Source organism: Prionailurus viverrinus, chromosome B3, assembly GCF_022837055.1.
Source record: "Prionailurus viverrinus isolate Anna chromosome B3, UM_Priviv_1.0, whole genome shotgun sequence".
Classification (NCBI taxonomy): domain Eukaryota; kingdom Metazoa; phylum Chordata; class Mammalia; order Carnivora; family Felidae; genus Prionailurus; species Prionailurus viverrinus.
The window spans coordinates 5,271,698-5,295,121 of record NC_062566.1 but is presented as its reverse complement, the minus strand read 5'-3'; the positions used below and the strand labels follow the sequence as shown (position 1 = coordinate 5,295,121).

Below are 23,424 nucleotides of genomic sequence, written 5' to 3'. Positions count from 1 at the left end.
ACACAACTGCATTGCCCTGCGGAACGATACGGGGGCTCTTATTTTCCCGGTCAGCACATTTCTGTAAAAGTGGTGTGGAGGTCTTCCTACGGCCATGGAGAGTTACCCTGCGTTGCACCTAGGTGGCGCTCTGTCATTGGCAAGCGTGCCGTTTACATTAGGGCTCTGGGTGAAAGCTGATCTGCTCTCTTCCCAAAGTGAGGGAGCTGGCAGATGACATGGATAAATCAATGAATCAAGGCTGGAAAGGTAGAGTATAGGTGACTCTCTCTCTCTGTCTCTGTCTCTGTCTCTCTCTCTTTTTTTTTTAATGTTTTTATTTACTTCTGAGACAGAGAGAGACAGAGCATGAGCAGGGGAGGGGCAGAGAGAGAGGGAGACAGAATCTGAAGCAGGTTCCAGGCTCCAAGCTGTCAGCACAGAGCCTGTCGTGGGGCTCAAACTCACAGACCGTGAGATCATGACCTGAGCCGAAGTCGGAAGCCCAACCGACTGAGCCACCCAGGCGCCCCTCTTTTTTTTTTTTTTTTTTTTTTTTAAATTATTGTGAGAGTGCATTAGCTGAATGGGGGTGGTGAGGAGTCCCTTTAGAGGTATGGACAGTTCAAGCTGTCAGAAGTCGGTGGATAGGTTGGTATAGTCTGGAAAGAGTGAGGAAAATTTCTTTGATGGGACACATCCTTAAAGATGAAGAAGCATTTGGTTGGGTGAAAAGTCCTCAGAATTCATTCAAGATCTAAGGCAGATAGGTGGTAGAGGGGTGAGCAGGGCATTCAGTGAGTGGTGGGAGGTGAGCAGGGGAAAGCCTAGCCCAGCTGAACTTGTGTGAGGGGTAGGGAGGCGAGTCTAAAAAGGTGACTGAAGATCAGTCGTGAAGGCAAAGACCTGGAGACCACTCAGGAGCCTTCGATGGTGTTTATTTGAAATCTGCTGTTCATTTTATGATTTGTTTATTTTAAATCATGCTGTGTTACTAATAGTCCTATACCTTTCTAGGGTAGAACATTCCTGGGATCACTCTTCTGCATAGATGCTTTTTCTGTTAAATGTAACAAATAAAAATATATGCATTTCTTAGAAGATATTTTATGTATTTATTTTCTTTCCAGACTTCTTGAAAATTTATTATGTTCAACAGTGGGTTTGCACATGAACTGAGTACTTGGACTTTTAAAAACAGCTTTTATTGAGATATAATTCACACCCCATAAAACTCACACATTTAAAGTATACGATTCGGTGGTTTTTAGTATATTCACAGTTGTGTAATCGTAACTGCCATCTACCTTAAGAATATTTTCATCAGCCCAGAAAGAAACACCATGCCTATTAGTAGTTACTCACCATTCCCTGCCTTTCCAGCCCTTGGCAACACCTTATCTGCTTTCTGTCTTTATGGATTTACTTATTATTTCAGAAATGTCATGTAAATGGAATCCTACAACACGTGGTCTTTTGTGACTGGCTTCTTCCATGTAGCAGAATGTATTTAAGGTACACGTTAGAGCAAGTGTCAGTACTTTGTTCCTTTCTATTGATGAATTATACTCTGTTGTATGGGTATCCCACATCTAATTTATCCATTCATCGGTTGATGGGCATTTGGCTTGTTTCCACTTTTTGAATATTATAAATAATGATGCTGTCAGCAGCAGTTTTCGGTAGGCTTTTGTTTTCATTTTTGTTGGGTGTGTACTTAAGAGTATATTTGCTTGTTGGGGCGCATGGCTGGCTTAGTCGGTGGAGCGTGTGACTTGATCTCAGGGTTGTGAGTTCAAGTCTCAAGTTGGATGTAGAGGTTACTTAAAAATAAAACCTTAGGGGCGCCTGGGTGGCGCAGTCGGTTAAGCGTCCGACTTCAGCCAGGTCACGATCTCGCGGTCCGTGAGTTCGAGCCCCACGTCGGGCTCTGGGCTGATGGCTCAGAGCCTGGAGCCTGTTTCCGATTCTGTGTCTCCCTCTCTCTCTGCCCCTCCCCCGTTCATGCTCTGTCTCTCTCTGTCCCAAAAATAAATAAACGTTGAAAAAAAAATTAAAAAAAAAAAAATTAAACCTTAAAAAAAAAAAAGTACAATTGCTTGCTTACATGGTAACTCTCTGTTTAACATTTTGAGGAATTGCCACACTGTTTCCACGGTACCTGCACATTTTCAGATCTCACCATCGATGTTGAGATTCTTGGTGCCTCCACGTTCTTGAAACACTTGCTGTTAATCTGACTTTGGATTGTTGTCATCCTGGTGGGGGTGAAATGGAAACTCATTGTGATTTTGATTTGCATTTCCCTAATGGCTGATGATTGTGAGCATCTTGTCAGGTGCTGTTGGACATTTATGTATCTTTGAAGAAATGCCTATTCAGATTCCTGGCTTATTTAAACAATTTTTTTTTAATTGAGTTTTAAGAGTTCTTTATATATTCTGGATCCCATATCAGATATATGATTTGCAAAAACTTTCTCCCATTGTAAGGTTATCATTTCATTTTGTTGATGGTACCCTTTGAAGCACAAAACTTCTTAATTCTGATGATGTCCAACCTACCTATCATTTCCTTTACCACTTGTGCTTTTGTTATCATATCTCAGAAGGCTTTATGTAACTCAGGGTCACAAAAAATGGCCTCCTGTGCTTTCCTCCAGGGGTTTTACACTTTAAGTCCTTGCATTTAAGTGTATGGCTCCAGAGTACATTTTTTTTTGTATGCTGTAAGGAAGCCTCCAAATTTCATTTTATGACATGTGGACATCTGGCTGTCCCAGCACCATTTGTTGAAAAGTCTTCTTTCCACCTCGGATTTTCTTGGGCACACTTGTTAAAAATCAATCATAAATGTAAGGAATTATTTCTGGACTGTTAATTCTCTTCTATTTTAGGTCATCTTTAATTTCTTTTAACAACGATTTATTGTTTTCAGTGTACAAACTTTGTACCTTTGTGAAATGTGTTTGTAAGTATTTTAATTCTTTTTGATGCTATTATAAATTATATTGTTTTCTCATTTCATTTTCAGATTGTTCACTGCTAGTATATAGAAATACAGTTGATATTTGTGTATTGACCTTACAACCTACAGCCTCTCTGAACTTGTTTATTGGTTAATAGTTTTTTAGTGGATCCCTGAGATTTTTCTGCATGCAGATGATGTCATCTGAAAATACAGATTAGTTTTTTGCTTTCTAATCTGAATGCCTTCTGGTTTTCCTGCCTAATTGCCCTGAGTAGGAATTTCCAGTAAAGTGTTGAGTAGAACTTGTGAGAGCAGACATCCTGGTTTTGTTTCTGATCTTAAAGAACGGGAAAGTATTCTGACCTTCAGCATTGATCAGGTATGATGTTCTTAGTTGTGGGCTTTTCGTAGGTGCCTTTATCAAGTTGACAGAGTTCCCTTCGGTTCCTAGTTTGATTATTTTGTCATGAAAAAGCATTGGATTTTGTTGAATGTGTTTTTCTGTGTCTGTGAGATGATCATGTGGGGTTTTTTTTCTTTCATTTCATTAGTGTAGTGTATTAGATTGATTGGTTTTGAATGTTAAGCCAACTTTGCATTCCTGGGAGAAGTCTCATTTTGTTGTGGTATATAATCCTTCTCCTTTGTTGCTGGATTTGATCTGCCCATGTTTTGTTGAGGAATTTTGTGTCTTGTACGTAACAGATACAGTCTCTAGTTTTCTCCTGGTGTCCTTGTCTGGTTTCAGTCACTGCAGATTTTTGATTAGGTGGCTGACATTACTCAGTAGTTGTGGTAGGCAGAAGAACGGTTCCCTCATGTGTCCATGACTTAATCTTCAGAATCTGTGAATGTTTATCTTACATGGCAAAAGAGACTTCACAGGTTTGATTAAGTTCAGGATCCTGAGATGCGAGCTTCTCCTGAATTATCTGGAGAATTATCCTGAATTATCTGGAGCCCAGTGTAAACACAAGGGTCCTTATAAGTGAGAGAGGAGAATCATGAGTCGGAGAGATTTGCAGATGGCACACTGCTGGGTTTGAAGGAGGAGGGAAAGGGCCATGAGCCGGGGAGGGCAGCCTCTGGAAATTGGAAAAAGCAAGGGAGCGGTTTTTTCTCGGAGCTTGCTCAGTGAACACAGCCCCGTGACATCTTTATTTTAGCCCAATGAAAGTTGTTTCAGACTTCTGAGCTCCAGACCTGTAAGATAATAAATCTGTGTTGTTGTAAGCCTCAGAGTTTGAGGTTATTTGTTTTAACAGCAATAGGAAATGAACCCAGTGGTAGTTTGGAAAAATTAATTGGCGGTAGAGTGAAGGATAATTTAGGGAGAGAGTAGCTGCAACAAGATCAGTTAGGGGGTGCCCAGGTGGCTCTTGGTTTCGGCTCAGGTCATGATCTCGTGGCTTGTGAGATCGAGCTCCACGTGGGGCTCTGTGCTCACAGTGCAGAGCCTGCTTGGGATTCTCTCTCCCTCTCTCTCTCTGCCCCTCCCTTGTGTGCATGCGCGTGCTCTCTCTCTCAAAAAATAAATAAACTGATAAAAAAAAGATCGGTTAGAAGTTTTCTGATCTTTGCCATCATGGAATCTAAGAACTTTAGAATTACTAAGGAATCCAAGAACTTTAGAATTACTAAGGATTGCAGGTACTATATGTGCTTCAGCCTCACTGTTGTAGAGTCAGGACATGAGTTCTGAAGATGAGCTGATGAGGTGGTGCAGCTAATCAGTGGTAAAATTGTGATTTAAATCTGTATTTTGGGGCTTAGTAATAGAAACCACTGTAAAGCTTGTTAAGCTTAAAGCTGCATTCTATTGGGAAAGCAAGGCTCTTTAGAAATCAGTTCTGGGGAATATTCTTCATAAAGCAAGTCCTTTGTATATGATTATGTGCTTAGTTGGGCAGATCCTCCCGAAGAATATTTTGAACTTCACATTTCAAGTATGTCTGTTAGCAAGAATACCTTGGGGCAGTTTGTTACCCGTTTTTTAAAAGGAGAGTGACAGTGTATAGTTGGTTTTCCGTGAACTGAGTCAGGTTATGGGGATCTCGGCCATTCTGTTAAAGAGAAGGAACTGTTACGTGACCGTCCTTTGGAGGTCAGTTCTCTGTACCTAGAGAAGGAGAGAAACAAAAGAACAGAACGAGTATGTTGAAGTTTTTCTTTGAGTTTACATTTGGGATCTGCCAGGGGTATGTATCATCAGCAGAAGAGAGAAAACTGCTCATAAATAAGAAAAAAACACTGGATCCTGAGAAGAACTTTTATCCATAAATGAAGCAAAATTAGCTGGATTCCAAATAAATATTTTTATCACTCTTTGCATAAAGATGTGTCCAGAATGAGTTGTAGTAGTTACAAATGTAAGAAAATTCACAGCCTGTACAGGTGGCAGGGCTGGTGAATGTTTGCATGAAGCTGTTTATTTTTTAAAACATTTTTTAAAAAAATTAAAAATCTTTTATTTATTTTTAAGAGAGACACAGAGAGTGCGAGTGGGGGAGGAACAGAGAGAGAAGGAGACACAGAATCTAAAGCAGGCTCCAGGCTCTGAGCTGTCGGCTCCAAGCGGGGATTGGACCCATGAACGATGTGTGTATGTGTGTGTGTGTGTGTGTGTGTGTGTGTGTGTGTGTGTATGTGTGTGTGTGTGTGTGTGCGCGCGCGCGCATATATATATATATATATATATTTTTTTTTTTTTAATGGTTCTTTAGTTGTTTTGAGAGAGAACACACACACCAGTGGGGGAGAGGGAGAGAGAGAATCCCAAGCAAGCATCGCAGAGCTCGATGCGGGGCTCGATCCCACGACCTGTGAGATCATGACCTGCACTGAAATCCAAAGTTGGATGCTTAACGGACTGAGCCACCCAGGTGTGCCTGCAGGAAGCTGCTCACAGACTTATTTTTGTTGAAATGGATACAGTGGAATGTGAAGACAGGGACCTGAAACTCGGGAGACCAGGTGTTTGATGTGACCACGTCTGGGTTTTCTGGTCCGTCAGCCACGCGATTCCACTCGCGCCACTCGGCCTCCACAAGGGCGTCGGTTGTTGCCAGAGGAATTTCTAAGGATTGAAGAGGTACAGACTTTGACAGGTTGAGGAATATCCTTCTAGCTGATGAGGGCCTAGAAGGTTCGGTGGGGGTGAAACAGAGACCTTGTCAAATGCAAGACATATTTTCAAAGAAGCAGCAGGACCAAATTATGTGGCGAGTGAGAGACCATGGTGGTTGATTGAGAATTAGAACATGAGTGACAGCCGATGCCTTTGCCAGATGCGGGAAGGAAAGGGGCCCTGAGCTTGTCCTCTGGACATGTTGAAGGGCGTTTTGTTGACCACCAGCCATGTGGGCATGGAACTGGGAATTCACTCTTTCATTCGGGTGCCTGCGCTGTTCCAGGCTCTCTTCTGGCTGCTGCAGATTCAGCCATGAACAAAACACCAAAGTCCCTGCTCTCAGGGAGCTTACGAGTCGTAAACAGGAAGAAATGTCAGGAGGAAAGCTTTACAAAAATAAACACAACAAGGAGGTGTGCCAGTGCCCGACGAGGGGCTGTTTTAGTTTGCGTGGTCAGGGAAGGCCTGTGAGGGATGTGCCACTATGAGCTGAGACCCGACTGACCGGAAGAGCCAGCCATGCGGAGATGTTGGCACAGTGTTCAGGCCGGGGGAACAGGTGTAGGGCTCTGAAGTGAAGGCCGGCTCGATCAGTTGGAGGAACAGAAAGGACAGTGGCCGCGGCTCAGAACAAAGGAGGCGTGGGCACAATCTTTCCTTCTGGGGGAGGAGAGGAGGGAAAATCCTGGTGGGGGATTTCACGCACACAGGCCATGTCCCCGGGCCCTCCTTTCTCCACACCTGCTTCCCGTCCCAGCTCAGCACCCATCTCCGGGCGTGCTCTGAAGGCTGTAGCACTTTCCGTGGCTTGGGCAGTTTAAACACAGTATCTTGGAAACAGTTTGAACACGTTGTACTCATTTAAGATCCATGTTTTCCATGTAAATTGGATATTCTTGAGTTGAACTTTTTTTTTCTTTTTTTAAGCAGATTTGGCTTTCACTTATCAGAGGAGAGTGTAATAAAAAATGTGCTTGTTTTTCATATTCTTTCATGGCTGAATTGCTTCTTGGGAGAGAAAAAGCAACATATTTCCCAATTATTTGTTACTGTCAGTCCATTTGAGAACCTAAGTAAAGGAGGTATGATACCTTTCTCTTCGTGGTTTCCCCGGAATACTTTAGAAACAAGAGCTCTGTTAGCAGAGTCCTTCTAGTTTACAAAGCACATTTGCATATGTTATGGCATTTGCTTCTCACAGCAACCTTGTGAGGGTAGAGGAAGCTACATTGTGACCCTGTCACACTAAGGAAGCAGAAACTCAAGATGGCTCATTTAGCGGATGCAAAAGGTAGGGCTTCACCCAGAAATTGTGGTTCTCAAACCCATTTTCTTCTTTTTGTAGACCAAGCTGTCTTACACAGTTGTTCCAGAAGACACAAATGTCACAGCACTTAATATGTACAAGTCAAGGCCTTTTTTCTTATAAGTAACCCAGATTTAACCTTCCATTTCATGTGTTTAAAAAAAATATTTTTTAAATCTTTTATTTAAGTTTAGATTTACAGAAAGGTTATAAGAATACTTCGTCTCTATTCATCCCTTACTAATAAATGTTTAGTTCCATTTGCTTATCATTCTATTACATATTTTTTGAATTGTCTGAAAGTTGCAGACATGCTACCCTATTCCCCCTAAATATTTCAGCATATATTTACTAAGAACTAGGACATTCTTTTTCATAACCACAGTACAATTAACAAAAACAGGAATTGTAACACTGATGTAATACTCTTATGTAAGTTCATATCCAAATGTCTCCAGTTATCCCAATAATGTCCTTTATAGCATCCTCCTCCTGTCCCCTCCCTCCCCTCTCCTCCCCTTCCCAGTTCAGGATTTAATCCAGGATTACACATTGTATTTATGTCTCTTTAGTCTCTTAGGAGGAGGCCCACTGCCTCTCTTTCACGATACTGACATTTTGGTCAATTGTTTTGTGGCAGTTGGGGTTTATATGATGTTTTCTCCTGATTTGGGCTGGACTACTACGAAAAAGATGCCCTTCTTGGCACACCACGTTAGGAGGACACATGACATACTCTTGTTTGGTTATTGGAGATGTTAACTTCAATCCCTTGATTCGGGTGGTGTTTAATTTATCTGTTCTAAAGGAATGAAGCATTTAAAGAAGACAGTGTAATTGTTTGCTTTCCCCCTCTAATATGTCTTGCATATTGGATTTTCCTAAAAAGGGCACTGTTCTCTGCAAGGTGTGCCCTTGAATGTAGGTGGACGAGGGGAGAGTTCACGGTGGTAATTGATTGCCTGAGGTTCGAACAGAGGATCGTCTCTGCCCTTGTGGATACACACGGGGTTTTTAAATAAATGTAGTTCTCACCTAAGCTGGACCGAGCGCATTTCACATGGAACAGAGTAGACACTCAGTGAACATTGGTTGAGCGAGTGAATGAAATACAATTCAGCTGAGACTACTAAAATTTCAGTAAAATTTGCTTCGTTTTGATAAAACAGCTGTCTTAAAGTTGCTCATTTTTTTCCCAAGTTTCACTGTTAGTTTACCCTGTGTGGGCCGTGAATAGTTCAGTGATGCCATTTTTGTGACTGGAGGTATTGCCCACGAGGAAATAAATGTACTAGTGATGTCTTTGTTGTACATGTGTAACTTGCCTTACAACTGGAAGGAACTCTGCAGCGTCCCTATGAAGTATTTGTAGACGTAGAATGTCTGATAGGGTGTTACTCTAGAGATGTGTTCTTTGAGATAAGTTACCTAGCTAGTCATTTAGCACCTTGAGAAAGAACTCTGGAGATAATGCCTGAGGCCTGAATTCTGCTCGCATCCTGGGGGGGCTTCTTGTCTGAGCCCTTGTTTACAGCAGACTACATACAGCAAACCGTGTGACTGCTGATTTTTTTTTTTTTTTTAAACCGACGTAGTACATGTACCCTTTAGCTCCAGAGCCCTTCTCACTGTCAAGATAAAAGCGTAGGCCTTTCCCAGAAGGGGTAGGGGATGAGGGATGCCGTCAGATGATAAAAGAAAAAGCCACGCACATGAAGCCAAGGTTGGTATTTATAAAGCAAACAGAATAGGCCCTACCACCACTCCCTCACACTGAGCACTACCCTAGCAACCAAGCAACTGGACATTAGCAACGGTAAACAAACCCTCCCCCAGACTAACAGCTGAAAAGGAAGCAGGATTTAAAAATTTCCGAGGGAGGAGGAGGAAAGCTCTTTGGATGCCTCTTATCTGAGGCCCCAGGCTCGTTCTGGAAGAGACCTGATGAGGCCAGGCCTGAAGCTCTGTCGGGTACAGGGAGACAATGAGGGTCAAATGTGGAGAATGAAGAGAACTGGATTAATCTATACTTTATGTGCCGGAGAAAATCGCTTCCTCTTTCTCATCACCGTACTTTTCTGGAAGAAAATTAGTGATGAGGAACCCAAGTGAGTGTCCCACAGTCAGCTTGGCATGAGGGAACGGACTCTGTGAGGGAGGTCAGGACTGGAAACAGTGTGATGAGTCATAGGAATCCTTGTATTTTTGGGGTGATGAGCCCAGTCTTCTGGAAGGGTGAAGAAACTGAGCTACAGAGAGATTGAGGGACTTGCCTAAAGTTTCATGGGGTTTGTGATGGATCTGGTCAGGTAGCAGAAACTGTCAGTAATCAGGCTCGCCCGTGTGCTGAAGGCAGGTCAGGTCATTAGTTGGTTTGAACTTAAGACTCAAAGTACTTACTTGAATGGAGAAGTCAAAGTACAAGATTTAGCCTAAGTGGGCTTTAGTAGAGAAAAAAAAGGTAGCAATGGGAAGACTAGAAGAAGAGAGGAATATTTGAAATGATAGCATTGAGTTCCTTTTTGGGGGTAGGAAGGTAAGGCTTAGAATGCCTTTATGGGCTGTGGACACATTGGAGAATAGACTGTAGTTATGACTTGAAATCCCTCTTAAGTAGAAAAAGTGTCAAAATAAAATGAGTGTTTTACCTTTTAATATAGGAAAGTCAGTGATAACCATCCAATGAATTACTTGATGGGGTCCTTACCTTTATACTTGGAGCTTCCTCAAGAGGATGAGTAACTTGTTAGCCCCAGACCGGTGAGAGGAGGCCCGTGGCCCTGGGGCAGGAAGGCATTTGTCTTGTAAAGCACACCTTCTGCAGCTCCGTGATGCTTGTCTGTATTAGAATCATTTTCTTTGCCAGTTTCCAAAGTGTCCCAGTGGGCAGTGGACACTTCAGGGTTAGTGATGCCCCAGAACAGGTGACTGTGGCTTACACTGACTGAGAAGGTTTATACGGGTGATGATTTGCTAACTAAAACGACCATAAGAACTCATAAAGAGGGAAAGTTAGGGGTGCATTTATCAGGTTCTGCAACCATAAACTCACTCACTGTGTTCTTGAACACCTGTCTTGGTCTCCCTCCAGAAAGTCAGAAGGCATTTCCCCCCTACAAATGAAATATTTTTTTTTTTTTTTTTACAACCAGAGAGATACTCGGATGTGAGATATAAACTACACTTCAGCGCAGGCTCTAAGGCTGTCTGTGGGATAATTCTCATCACCTGCCGTGTGTTTGGGATAAGATCCGCATTTGTTAGATTTTCAAGGGGAAGAGCCATTCTACTTACAAAACGAATTTCCAGAACCCCAGCAGATCTGGTTTATTATGTCCTTCCTGCTTTCTCCTTTTTCTTTAGTACTGAATATTGTTGCATATTACTGCTTCCGGGAGGGGGCGGAAGCATCCTGACAATAGAGGAACCTTGTAGAAAAGAAAATCTTTGCCACTGGATGCCGCTCTTTGTTTAAAATATACAGAACAGGGGTGCCTGTGTGGCTTAGTCTGTTGAGTGTCTGATTCTTGAGTTCGGCTCAGGTCACGATCCCAGGGTCATGGGATCAAGCCCCATGTCAGGCTCCACGCTGACCATGGAGCCTGCTTCAGATTCTCTCCCCCTCTTTGCCTCTCTCCCTCTGTCTGCCTCTCTCCCCCTTTCTCTCCCTTTCTGCCTCTCTCCCCCTTTCTGCCTCTTTCCCCCTCTGTTCCTCTCTCCCCCTCTCTCCTCTCTGCCTCTCTCCCTCTCTCTGCCTCTCTCCCCCTCTCTCCCCCTCTCCGCCTCCCTCCCCCTCTCCACCTCCCTCCCCCCTCTGCCTCTCTCCCCCCTCTGCCTCTCTCCCCCTCTCCCTCTCTCCCCTTCTCTCCCTCTCTCCCCTTCTCTCCCTCTCTCCCTCTGCCTCTCTCCCTCTCTCCCTCTGCCTCTCTCCCTCTCTCTGCCTCTCTCCCCCCTCTCCCCCCTCCGCCTCTCTCCCCCTCTCTCCCCCCTCCGCCTCTCTCCCCCTCTCTCCCTCTCTCCCCTTCTCTCCCCCTCTCTCCCCCTCTCTCCCCCTGCCCTTCTCCCCAGTTCACATGCAAGCTCTCTCTCTCAAATGTAGAAAGAGAAAAAGTACAAAACAAAACACTGTATTATGATTATAACTATTTCTGTTAGGATAGGGACCGTTTCTTAGAATGATGTTGTTCCTCACAAGACACGTGTAGGATTTGATTACTCCTTCCACTTCAGAGCCAGAGAAGTGAGGATCGGAGGGGTGGCTGACCAGTGTAAGGATGCACCACTGTGGTGGATCAAGAGTTCAAATCCTGTGATGCCTCCAAAGCCCATTTAGCCAGGGGAAATCCAAAGGACGTATCCATTTGACTCACATTTAGATCTTGAGAATGTCTTATCAGGGTGGTTTCCTGCCACCACGTTGGATTCTTGTTGACTCTGGATTTGGGTTTCCAGCCTTGGTGAAGACTTGGACTCTGTACCATGATCAGTGTGCTCTGTGCGTGCTAATCAGAGCAGCTCTTGGAGCCCAGACCGTTCCAGAAGATGGGAGTGCACTGGGAGAGGATGTGCTCAGAAAGGTGTTAGAATTTTCATCACTTCCAGCAATTTATTCTCGAATAGGTACAGTTTGCATAAATAATCAAAATTTTGACGGGCCACAGAATTTAGGTCGCCCCAGTGTGGTGTTCTCGGTGGCTCATTGTAGGGGAGGAGGACCTATGTGGTTATGGCCACATTTTATCAGTTCTTCCTGGGAAGGGTGTTTTCACAATAGGAGGTGAAATAACCTGGCTTTGCCTCCTGCTTGGTGGTTACGTTCCATTTTGCTCCCACAAAGAGAGTCTTATCAGCCTTCTGATCTCTTAAATGAATTACCTGCTTCTGCCTTAACAATACGTGTCGGATGGGTCTGCTCCAACATTTTGCAGACTGGTGGCCTTTCCCAGCCAGATCTGAGGACTGTAGTGAAATAACAACACTTTGTCACTAGCGCCAGAAGAAATAAGGAAGTCAAGTGTTCCTCGATCAGGCTGTCGATGGTTTTGCAGAGCAAGGACTTCAGTTTCCTTCTGGTGGACGTTTTCAGCAGTCTCCAGAAACTGGCTTGGAACTCAATAGATCTTATGTTTCCTTATTTTCCCTTGGCAGTTTCAGAATGGATGGAGGTATGTACATTGGTCACGACTTTTCAGGGCCTGTCTGCAGGATGCCTGGACAGTCCCTGGGTGCTCCCCAAGCATCCGAATAACTGTCGGGAGGAGGGTTTGGAGTAGCGATCTCCATGCGGTTCTAGCGAAGAAAGGTCTCGCCGTCCAAGGAAGACCAAAGCGTAAGGCTCTATGCTTGTAATTCACTCCACAGGTATTTGTGAGTCACCTGGTAAATGAATGGAGGGTCTGGTCTTAGAGGGATAGCTTCTTCCACAGGGGCTCAAGTGCGTGAGCGTGACAGCACAAACAGTACCTGTTCAGGTGTTGGGTGAGTTACGGCAGCAGCGAGGGCTCACAGCAGAGTGAGGAACCAGCGTTGGCAGAACAGTCGCGAAGCCTTCGGGAAAGACGTGGGCTCTCTGAGCCTGGCTAGGCAGGCTGCGGAGAGAGGGAAGAGCAGTGAGAGAAGGAAAGACAATGTTCGAAGGAAGACATGGACATGGGGTGGTCAGGGCTGGCGAGGCCCCTGGATCGACTGGGGAGGACAGTTCACGTGGGAGAATACCTGGAGATGATTTTCTGGAGAGCCGCTCTCTTCATTACAGTAGTCCCCAGCTGCCTGTGCTATTTACGTTAATCTAAATGAAATAAAATGAAAATTCAGTTCCTCCGCTGCAGAGCGCTCAGTCGTCACACATGGCCGTCACCGCAGAAAACTCTGCCGGCCAGCACCCGTGTAGCGGGTGTGGGAATTTGTGTGACAGGTAATGGGGTGGAGAGCACTGGAGAGTGCAGACAGTAGCGGATGCAGGTAGCACCACACGAGGAGATCAGGAGGGAGGAGGGAGGCGGGAGGCGGGGGGCGGAAGGCCGTGAGGGGCCTCACGTGAGCAGGCCGTCCCCTCACCACAACGCTACAATGCACTGGACGGAATGCGACAGGGGTTAGGCTCTTCTGAGGGAGGAGGAGCGGTGTGGTCTAGATGAGTGGCTGACAGCTCAGAGGAGCCCCCAGACGTTGGGACCTCGGAGGGTGTTAATATGAGCGGCGAGGGAAAATGGTGCCGCCTGGTGAGCGAGGCCCGTTCAGCGGGGAGCTGCCTTGGAGGCCTGTGGGAGAACACAGAACACATCCAGGCAGCGTCCTTCCAGGGGGGGTGGTGAGGATAAAACAAGGAGATACAAACACATTTCACAGGTGGCAGATAGAAGCTTTATATATGGGTAGTTTTATTTATTTCTTTATTAAAAAAATTTTTTTTAAGTTTATTTACTTCCTCTTTTGAGAGAGAGAGGGAGGGAGGGAGGAGGGGAAGGGCAGAGTCAGAGGGAGACACGGAATCCGAAGCAGGATCCAGGTCCTGAGCTGTCAGCACAGAGCCTGATGTGGGGCTCGAACCCACAAACCACGAGGTCATGACCTGAGCTGATGTCCGATGCTTTACCGACTGAGCCACCCAGACACCCCATAAAAAGAAATTTTTTTTAATTATTATTTTTTTTTAAGAGTGAGAGAGGCAGAGCGCAAGGAGGGTGGGGAGGGGCAGAGGCAGAGGGAGACACAGAATCTGGAAAGCAGGCTCCAGGCCCCAAGCTGTCAGCACAGAGCCCGATGCGAGGCTTGAACCCACAAGCTGCGAGATCATGACTTGAACCGAAGTCGGACGCTTAACTGACTGAGCCACCCAGGTGCCCCTAAATATAGGTCGTTTCAGAGGAGACCCATCTTTATATTGGCGAAAGCAAATAAACGTTACGCGGTGCACTTCCTCTTGTGTCTTCTGTAAATACTCCCGTATTGACAGCTCTCTCCCTGGTATGCATAGAAAGGGAAGGCGGAGCTACTGAGCGCCTTCCATTATGGTCACTACATGGTCTCCTCACCCTCGGGAGACCCACGTTCTAGATGAAGGAACAAAGCTAGTAAGAGGGGAAGCAGGGATTCAGGCTCAAAACTCTGGCTCCTTTATCTGAGATGTACAGGTCAGGATGGCTTCACTCTCAGTTCCTCACAGCGGTGCTACCTTCTCCAGACACCCGTGCTTGAAGCCTGGTGCTGCTATCACATTCTGCATGTACAGGTTGTCTTTAGCGCTGAATCCCACTTGCCATCTTTTTGTCCAATGTAAGATCCAAACTCCCTACAAATTGTTTATTGACAGCAGTAATTGGTTTGTGGGGTGACCCGGACTGACTTCCAGCTGGATTGTTGTAGTGCATTGCTTTTCCTGAGTGTGGTCGCCAGCCAGGAACATAAGCATCGCTAGGGATTTTTGTTAGAAATGCAGGTTTTCAGGCCCTACCCCAGACCCGCTACATCTGGATGTGTGATGATGGGGCCCAACAAGCCATTTTTTTAATAAGCCCTTCAGATTACCCTGATGCATCCCAGTGTTTAAGCATGAGCCAAGTGAGCCAACAGCATAGTTTAAAAAGCCCCTTTCTTATGAATTGGGGCAGTTTGGGTAGGTTTAGGGCTTTCCGCATGGCTGACCGTTAACCCATCATCCGCGATTGACTCTGAAGGCACATGGGAAATGACACGCATTAAGTAGACTGTTATTTCAGAGGGTGGATCTATGGTAGATTCCTGAGTAAATTATTGCTAGATTGTTGACTCAAAAAAATACCAAGGTGTGTAATATTGAACGCAGGGCTGGTTACCTTTTAGCAGAGGTAGTAGTGATTTTCAGTTAAGGGAGTTAATGCTGCACATAGTGTGTCACGATATTTTTACATCATTTGGGTTTCCCAGGAGTTCTTCCTTGTGTAGTTGTGAGTAATCAAGGCCAGATCTCTTGTAGGTAGTTAGCAGAGCAGGTCAGGATGCAAATGGAACTGGTCAGAGTGCCTGGGTTTGGGAATGAGGTGTGGACAGGCTTCTGCACCTGAATTTTGGGCAGCATAAATAAAAACTGTTTTGAAGTCAGCCTTTGGGAGTTGAAAACCCCCCAGCTGTGGAGCCCAGGCCGAGTCCGTGATGCTTCAGGTAAACCACTTCCATTCCGTGCTGGCCTCCAGCCATGCGGAAACAAGGTTTTGCATCTCTCCTCTTTGCAGCACAGCAGACCCTCCCGGTCACTCCTGACGCACTTGGCTTGTCTCTATGGAGCCCTTCCTGAACTCTCAGCCTCCTGAGTATCTGCCACTCCTGCCTGTGCCCCCTGCTCCTCTGTCCACACGTTCTAAAAGACCCCTCAAACACTTGAAGCGGATGTGCTTTTGTTGACACGGCCCTTTCTCCTTCGCTGTGTGCACCTTGCGGGCAGAGACTGCACTTAAATTGTTTTTATGCTCTCGTTTTAACTTTAGCTTCTGTCATGGTACCTTGCACGTTACAAGTTCTCCGAGCATTTGGTTACATAGAATTGAAGCTGTTTGGGAGAGAACTTTGCCCTCTGCGTGGATGGTTATAAATGTCTTACTAGCCAAAGATGAGATTTCTGGGGGTCAGATTCACGACCTCAGTAGGAAGGCCACTGCAGATCATTAGCCAGAGGGTAAAACCACACAGGCGGCTTTGTGACCTGGACCAGTGACCTGGACCAGCCGCCACCAGGCGGCTTTGTGACCAGCACTTTACTTTGACTTTGACCCCAGAGATGGGAACTTGGTACTGACAGTTGGTGAAAAATTGAATTTCGGCCCACATGGTTTGATTCTTGCATGCTGTGTATGGGCTATTATTGGAACTCTCTTGTTTGCCTCTTTCTCTCCTGATCTCATTCTGTTGGCCTGACAGACCTGTAAATTAGGAGAATTATTTTACAGATGGGGAACTGAGGCAGCAAGATTGATATTTTAAAGGTCTAGTCTATTCATTATAAGACTAAAGATTTTCATTGCTGTCTTTGGAATTTGCTCTGCCATCTGAGACAAGACTGTTAGGTGGATTTACAAAGCCAGCCCCCTGCATCTGTAGCTCAGAAATCCATAAATAGCTCCAACCAGATAGAACAGTAGGAATGTATTTGTATCAACAGGGATGTAGAAACTCCACTCTCTTGGAAGGGATGCTAATTTTTTGGTTGATTAATGGACCGATGATACGCCTCTTTATTCCTTTTTCTCAGGACTACACCTTTCTCCTCCACAGATTCTGATTTCTTTGATGTGGAGATTGTAACTCAGGGCCTTTATCCTTGAGTACAGAGAATGCCATCTGTACTCTGGTGGGGGAGGGGTTTGTTTGTTTGTTTGCTTGTTTACTCCTTTTTAAACTTGGAAAGAGTGGTTGGCGTCGCGCATCCTTGGAGCCCCTCACAAAGCTCTGTGTTCGGATTATCTGCTGACCCCGAGTTGATACACCGAGCATCTGGCAGCCGTGGTGGAATTCTCAGCTGTCTCTCTTTGTTATGTCCACAGAAGGAAATGTGAGTTTTATCTTACTCCTAAGGCATTGGTACATTCCTTTTTTGGTCCATGAGAGCCAGCAATCTGATTGTGGGCTTATTTTCTACCATTCCTCTCATCTTCTTGACCTAGTTAGAGGCCAGGGGTGATCTTGACCTACCCACGTGACTGTGAATTCCTTCTTGGTCACCTCCTGCATTCTGGAACATTCTACTCTTGAGTCAAGTTGATTAGGTTTTGCCAACACTGCCTAGTTCATCCTGTCTTGTGTAGTTCTGGGGTTCCAGGCGGCATGCTGTTAAGAAGCTACTACTATGGGTATTGCTCTTGGTGAATATCTTTCCTCCACAAATCTCCCATTTTCCAGATCTCCGTGAAATTGGTTATTTTAATGTTGGCACATCTGCGGGCATGGTTGTATGTTGTTCATGTCTGACTAAGTCTCAGAATTAGAAGTAGGTCTTCTTGACTGTTTTGACTGTGAGGCAAAAATAGGGGTTTTAAGAAGTGGTGTGCTGGGCTGCTGGCCCCAGGCTTCCTGTCGATTTGGGGTTGTGGTGGTTGTGTATGCAGCAGAGGGTGGCAGAAATGCACGTCGTGTTAAAGCGGTAATCGTTAAGAGCCTCCGTTTATTGAACACCTTTTAGTACTTAGTCACTGTGCTCTATCTCCTGCATCCGTTTTCTCCTTTCCTCACCCTGACAACCCCATTAGTATTGTTTTCTGTGTTTTAGAGAGGAGGCAGCAGGGCTGGAGAACTTCATTCACTTGCTGAGGTCATGCGGCTAGCCAGTGATCGAGGTGGAGTTTCTACCAGGCCTTTCTCGCTTCAGGAGCCTGGGCTCCCTGTGTCATTACATTGCTGCTGTGTCTGCTGTTCTCCTGCCTGGTGCGGGAAGTGCGCTGTTGCCCAGGGCTTGTAAGATTAGGGTGTTGATGGATTGTGGAAGAAAGAATGAGACACTGAAAAGTGGAATTAGTTGGGAAGAAGGGGAACCATTTAGGGGCAGACAGGAGACCTGTGATAATTGCTCTGGGTGAGTGTAGTGCAGGGGCCTCCTGGTTCTAACACTTGCGTGTGCATGGGAATCACCCGCGGCTTCATGAACACACAGATGGGGCCGCGGCCCCAGAGCTTCTGATGAGCCAGGTTGGGGCAGGGCTGAACACTTGCATTTCTGTCAGTTTCTGGGTGGTGCTTACTGGTCCTGGGACGACACTTTGAGCGTCCTCAGAGAGAGAAGTGATTCTTTTTGGAGTCAAGAGGATGTGGGTTTAAATTCCTGCTCCAGTACTAACCAGCTGGGAGAGCCTTGGCTCCTTCATCTGTGAAATTCAGCAGGGTTTTGTGGGGATTGAATATGATGTTTAACATGGCACTTTAAAAATTTTAATTCCACTGTAGTTAACATACAGTGTTATATTAGTTGCAGGTATACAGTATAGTGATTCTCACAGTTTCGTCCATGCGTCACCCAGTGCTCATCGTGACGATTGCGTACCTGGCACTTCTCAAATCCTTTTGCTAAGTACCAGCTACTTTGAGATGTGCTTCACATATATGGTTCACTCTTTACCAGTTAAATATCGTCCCGATGTGTAAAGCTCTTAGCACATGTAGATACTCAGACGACATTTCCGCCCTTCCTTGTCCGTATCTAAGAAGGCTGGGAAATGGGTAAGGCACCTTCGATAGATTTTCATAAACGTTATTCGTTCCTTTTTAAAATTTTGACACTTTAAATGGAAAACTTTTTTAGGGGCGCCTCGGTGGCACAGTCGGTTAAGCGTCCGACTTTGGCTCAGCTCATGATTTCGTGGTTCGTGGGTTCGAGCCCTGCATCGGGCTCTGTGCTGACAGGAGCCCGGGGCCTGCTTCGGATTCTGTGTCTCCCTCTCTCTCTCTGCTCCTCCCGCACTCATGCTCTGCCTCTCTCTCAAAAATAAACATTAAAAAAATTTTTTTTAAAGGAAAACTTTTTAAAAAAACTGGATGTTTATGTGAATCTTATCCAGCAGTGCTGGACAAGAAAAATGTTACTATCATCTGAAATGAGGGCGGTTTTTTTCTTATTATCTTTATGGCTTTTAAATACAGTAGACTTATCAGTTAGAAAGCTTAACCAGCTTTGGGGCGCCTGGGCAGTTCAGTCAGTTAAGCATCTGACTTCAGCTGAGGTCATGGTCTCACAGTTCGTGAGTTTGAGCCCTCCTTCAGGCTCTGTGCTTGACAGCTCAGAGCCCGGAGACTGTTTCGGATCCTGTGTCTCTCTGTCTCTCTGTGCCTCCCCCACTTGTGCTCTGTCTCTGTCTCTCTGCCTCTCTCTCTGTCTCTCTGTCTCTCTCTCAAAAAAAAAAAAAAAAAAAACACATTAAAAAATAAAAAAAAAAGCTTAACCAGCTTTAAGAAATCTTTATAATTTACCTTTAAAACTAATCAAATGTTTTACTCTTTCTATATTCCCTTATTACTGCTTTTTCTCAGAGGGCTTTTTATAAAGCCAATTTGCCATGTAGTTAAAATTCTTCACCCATAATTAAATAAAACCAAAAAATAGTAAAATCTATTACTGTATTTGGCTTTCTTTGAAGAAGAATATTTCAACCAGCAGTGGTTGTAAAGAAAAGTAAAGACATAGGGATTCTGAAGTGTGGGGGTGTTTTTATCGGGAATGAATGGGAACATTTATTTTGTGCCCGCTGTATGCTAGATACTTAGCATACCTTCTTCAGATACCAGCACTTACTTTATGTAGTTGTTGAGGGTGTTAAATGGTAACCTGCTCAGCGTAAGACATGAAAACAGCACTGGCATACGGTCAGCACTTGAGGAAAGAGTTGTTACTGTTGTTTCATGCAGATATGTGAATATAGTAGACACAGTCTCACCCTCATGGAGTTTACAATCTAGCAGTTTCCAAAAAGGGTCTGAGGTAGTCCCTACATGCATCACAAAGCTAGTAACAAGTGAAGCAGGTCTTCCTTGTCCTGGGATTGCAAAGCCTGTGGTCTTACCTCCCAAAGCAGTGCCTCCCATTCTGTACCGGAAGCTTCCCTTCTCAGTCTTGATGTAGTAGATAGTGTCCCACTTGCCAACTTTGAATCTCTCTCCAGCGGTCTTTGTGGTTTGTTGTATGCTGGGTTAGGAATGAGACGTGGCCAGGTGTGGTTGAACTTGACTGCCTGCGTTCCCCTCCCTAGGCATTGCCCACACACATGCCCATTGCCCACACGGGGCAGGCTCAGGGAGTTGGAGGAAGTCTCGATCTGCATGCAGTGGGTGAGGCGTGCTGTGTTAGGTCAGGTGAGGAAGCCTTTCACCTGAGGAAGGAGACCAGGTATCCACCCGGGAAAGAAAGCCACTGTCTTTCTTGTTTCATGCTTTACTACAATCATCTTACTGTCGTCGTCAGGTGACAGGAGGCTAGGCAGGTAAAGGGAGCCCTGTGGCCAAGTGGAAAGACTTGAGGTGTACACACCTTGGTATGTTCTGGTGTGAGTGTGAGGACAGAAGTCGAGCTGGTAGATTGAAGTTGACGGAATGCCCCTCCCCACTTCAGCCTGCTCCGGGGGGAGCCAGGGAGGAATAGGGAGCCAGAGAGACTGACTTATCTAATCCTCTCTGTTCAGTTCTTTCAATAGATTCCCATCAAGAATTAATAAAAATCCTTACGTTCTCTTCATTTTATCCAAATATCTTTTCATCAGCAAAGAGGAGACTGTCTCTTTAAGTGTTGGTGTGATTATTGTAGCTGTTCCAGAGAGTTGTGAAACATTTGTGGGAGGGAGAGGGGTGTGTGTGTGTGTGTGTGTGTGTGTGTGTGTGTGTGTTTTGTAAGCCACCAGCCAACACCCTCTGACCAATTTAGTTTTGCCTAGTTTGTCTAGTTTTAGTTTGGTCTGAGAGGCAGGGTTGAGCACTGAAATGAAAAGCTCATATACTCCGAGTTTGCAAAAACTCTCTTTGTTTTAAGGAACCCTTGCCATTAAAGACACTATATATATTCAGTGATTTTCAGACTTTTTTTGTAATTTGATTTCTTTTCCAGCTGAAGTTTCAAGATTCTTCCCCATTGGGGAGAAGAGTCTGTAACAAACTCCTGTGTACAGGGAACTCAGCAGGGTTATTGAGCGCCACCTGCTGGTTTTGGTTTAATGCACCAAAAAGGCGGTGCTTGGAAGGAAACCTTTAAGAATTTGTGTATAATCTTAGTGTTGCAAAATTATGAGGCTGGAAGACATATGGGTTTTGATTATTAGTAGTAGTAGTACTTAAAATAATAGTTTTGTGTTTGCATTGGGAAGGGGGATGCTTCTGGCTGGAATATACACGTGTGATTAAGAATGAAGAAAGCAGGTTATAGGGATTTCACTGACCTCTTTCTTCATCTGGCAAAAGGTTAGCCTGGTTGAAATAAAAATTAAGTTTAAATGTCCAATAAGATCGTTAAATATTTTCTAGCCTTGAAATCAGCCAGAGTCTCCGTGTATATGGAATGAATTTAGTTTATGCCAAAAGTCATTACATTTCTCAGTGGATTTCTGTTATGTTACTTGAGGTACTTTGAAGCGCCTTTTAAGGAAAGCTTTATAAACAGACAGCTTTGCTGTCCAGTCTGGAACGTGGGCTTTCTTCTGAGGAGAATGGAGAGTATCTGAATACTTTTCCACTTAAGAGACAGATAAGGGTAAAGCCCCTTGGTTAAACAAATAGGCATGATGCTACTATATTCTCTTCTTGTCACTGGTCCTTTTGAGCTTTAGTTCTATGCTCAGTAATTTTTTTTTTGCCTTATTTTTTATTTTTTTTAGAGGGAGCACAAGCAGGGGCAGAGGGGAGTGGGGGAGAGAGAGAGGGAGAATATCTCAAGCTGGTTCAGTGTTCACATGGAGCCAAACACAGGGCTCGATCCCATGACTCTGGGATTGTGACCTGAGCCGAATTTAAGAGTCAGATGCTCAACCCACTGAGGTGCCCCTTGTTTGTTTTATTTTTAAAAGACGTTTCAGGGGCGCCTGGGTGGCGCAGTCGGTTAAGCGTCCGACTTCAGCCAGGTCACGATCTCGCGGTCCGTGAGTTCGAGCCCCGCGTCAGGCTCTGGGCTGATGGCTCAGAGCCTGGAGCCTGTTTCCGATTCTGTGTCTCCCTCTCTCTCTGCCCCTCCCCCGCTCATGCTCTGTCTCTCTCTGTCCCAAAAATAAATAAACGTTGAAAAAAAAAAAAAAAAAAAAGACGTTTCAGGAACCACTGACCTAAAAAGTTGGCATAGCGAGACCATTAGATTTTAGTTCTTTTAATTTCTCATCCAGGTGTCTTATGTGTTGAAATGAATTGAAGAGAGGTGGATTGTTCATAGGAAGAGAATCCAGTTAGGAATTCATTTATTCATTATTTCATCCAACATTTACTGAGCACTTAAAGCAGGCATTTACACTTTTAGGCAGTGATGTTGCACTGAAGAAAACAAATATGCTCTCTGGCCTCATGAAGCTTGTATAATACTTGGGAGGAAAGGGAGGAATCAGGGAAATATGTAAATACATGTGTACTCTTAGAATTTATATGATTACATACACATATATGTGTGTGTGTGTGTATATATATATAAATACACATTGTACATATATATAAATAAATGCATGTGTCAGATAGTAAAAAGTGCTGTGAGGAAAAAAGGCATCATAAATCAAGAGAGCTGCAGCAGAGGAGTTCATATTTCTCTACTATGGTTGGGGATGGAAGACATTACTGGTGACACTTGAAGAATAATGATTCATGCTATATAAAAGTTTTTTGTGATTATCTTACTTGATCTTCCAACCACGTATAGAAAAGTACGTGGAGCAGATAACGTTGTTAACCTTCCATGGTTCTCCTTGGACTAGAGTATCAAAGCCGAAATCCTTTGCCTCTCCTTATGTCCTGTCTCCTGCTTGTGTGTTCCCTGTGCAGAAACGATGGCACATTACTCCTCAGATGGGCCATGTTGGTTCAAAGCTTGTAGGAATTGGCTAGGCAGACAAAGGATAAAGTCACTCCAAGGAGAGGGAACTGTAGGGATTCTTTTAACACGCAAATCAAGATGATTTCCCTCTTTTCAAAACCTTCCAGTGGCCCAGCATCACACTGAGATCCAGACCAACGTCCTCTCCCCTCCAGTGTTCATTCACTTGCTCCTGCAGACTGGCCTTCTTTGCTGTTCCTTGTAGGTGTCAGGTTGATACTTGCCTGGCACTGGTCATTCTCTTGGCCTTGAACACTTGGAACTTGCCTCTTCTTTCAGGTTCCCACTCAGATAGGATTTCCTGTGGTAGCCTTCCCTGATGACCTTATCCGAAATACCCTTTCGCCCCTCCTTCAGACCCTCCTGTTCTTTGTAATAGAACTTACCCCCGATGTTACTTTTTATAATTGGATCTTCTTACCTGCAGCATAAACCCTAGGAGGCCAGGAGCCTTGTCTATTTCAGTTTAATCCATAGTTCTTAAGACTGCTTGACAGTGTTTGACGATCAGTAAATATTGTGATGAATGAA

General features: G+C 44.7%; 1 protein-coding gene across 7 annotated transcripts in view; it reads left to right on the top strand.

Annotated features, from left to right (window-relative positions):
* AKAP13 (A-kinase anchoring protein 13) overlaps window positions 1-23,424 on the top strand; it is a 336,674-nt gene that overhangs the window by 91,651 nt on the left and 221,599 nt on the right. The gene's annotated exons all lie outside the window — the stretch shown is intronic.